Source organism: Sapajus apella, unplaced genomic scaffold, assembly GCF_009761245.1.
Source record: "Sapajus apella isolate SASKATOON/1434 unplaced genomic scaffold, GSC_monkey_1.0 scaffold6, whole genome shotgun sequence".
Taxonomy (NCBI): Eukaryota; Metazoa; Chordata; class Mammalia; order Primates; family Cebidae; genus Sapajus; species Sapajus apella.
In genome coordinates, this window is record NW_022436946.1 from 40500175 (window position 1) to 40502105 (window position 1931).

General features: G+C 37.6%; 1 long non-coding RNA gene across 1 annotated transcript in view; it reads right to left on the reverse strand.

The window, feature by feature from the left end:
* The window catches only part of LOC116549485, a 35067-nt gene continuing 33136 nt past the window's right edge, over positions 1-1931 (reverse strand). The window contains exon 4 of the long non-coding RNA XR_004267898.1: positions 1-49. This is a non-coding gene — a long non-coding RNA (uncharacterized LOC116549485). The remainder of the gene's footprint in view (positions 50-1931) is intronic.

Consider the following 1931-nt stretch of genomic DNA (forward strand, 5'->3'; position numbering starts at 1 on the left):
CTTTAGTTTCTTCGCATTGGGAATCTCTGGGACATATTTAAAGCAGTCTCTAGAGGAAAATATATAGCAATAAATGCCCAAATGAGAAGCAAGGAGAGATCTAAAGTCGACACCCTATCGTCAAAATTGAAAGAGCTAGAGGAGCAAGATCAAAAAAACTCAAAACCTAGCAGAAGACAAGAAATAACTAAGATCAGAGTGGAAATGAAGGAGATAGAGACACAAAAAACCCTTTAAAAAATCAATAAATCCAGGAGCTGGTTTTCCAAAAAGATCAACAAAATAGGCCACTAGCCAGATTAATAAAAAAGAAAAGAGAGAATAATCAAATAGATGCAATAAAAAACAATAAAGGGGATATCACCACAGATTCCACAGAAATTCAAACTACCATCAGAGATTAATACAAACAACTCTATGCACATAAACTAGTAAACTGGAAGAAATGGATAAATTCCTGGACACTTGCATCCTCCCAGGCCTAAACAAGGAAGAAGTCAAAACCCTGAATAGACCAATAACAAGGTCTGAAGTTGAGGCAGTAATTAAGAGCCTACCACCCGAAAAAAGCCCAGGTCCAGATGGGTTCACAGCCGAGTTCTACCAAACATACAAAGAGGAGCTGGTACCATTCCTTCTGAAACTATTCCAAACAATTCAAAAAGAGGGAATTCTTCACAAATCATTTTATGAGACCAACATCATCCTGATACCAAAACCCAGCAGAGACTCAGGAAGAAAAGAAAACTTCAGGCCAATATCCATGATGAACATAGATGCAAAAATCTTCAATAAAATACTGGCAAGCCGATTGCAACAGCACATCAAAAAGCTTATCCACCATGATCAAGTAGGATTCATCCCGGGGATGCAAGGTTGGTTCAACATACGCAAGTCTATAAACATAATCCACCACATAAACAGAACCAAAGACAAAAACCACATGATTATCTCAATTGATGCAAAGAAGGCCTTTGACAAAATTCAACAGTGCTTTATGCTAAAAACCCTCAATAAACTAGGTATTGATGGAACGTATCTCAAAATAATAAAAGCTATTTACGATAAACCAACAGCCAATATCATACTGAATGGGCAAAAACTGGAAGCATTCTCTTTGAAATCTGGCACTAGACAAGGATGCCCTCTCTCACCACTGCTATTCAATATAGTACTGGAAGTCTAGCCAGAACAATCAGGCATGAAAAAGAAATACAGGGTATTCAAATAGGAAAGGAGGAAGTCAATTTGTCTCTATTTGCAGACGACATGATGGTATATCTAGAAGACCCCATTGTCTCAGCCCAAAATTTCCTGAAACTGATAAGCAACTTCAGCAAAGTCTCAGGATACAAAATCAATGTGCAAAAATCACAAGCATTCCTATAAACAAATAACAGACTTAAAGAGAGTAAAATCAAGAACGAACTGCCATTCACAATTGCTACAAAGAGAATTAAATACCTAGGAATACAACTAACAAAGAACATAAAGGACCTCTTCAAGGATAACTACAAACCACTGCTCAACGAAATCAGAGAGGACACAAACAGATGGAGAAACATTCCATGTTCATGTTTAGGAAGAATCAATATTGTGAAAATGGCCATACTGCCCAAAGTAATTTATAGATTCAATGCTATCCCCATCAAGCTACCAATGACCTTCTTCACAGAACTGGAAAAAAACACCTTAAACTTTATATGGAACCAAAAGAGAGCCCGTATAGCCAAGTCAATTCTAAGCAAAATGAACAAAGCTGGAGGCATCACACAGCCGAACTTCAAACTATACTACAAGGCTACAGTAATCAAAACAGCATGGTACTGGTACCAAAACAGAGATATAGACCAATGGAACAGAACAGAGGCCTCGGAGGCAACACAATACATCTACAACCATCTGATCTTTGACAAACCTGACAAAAACAA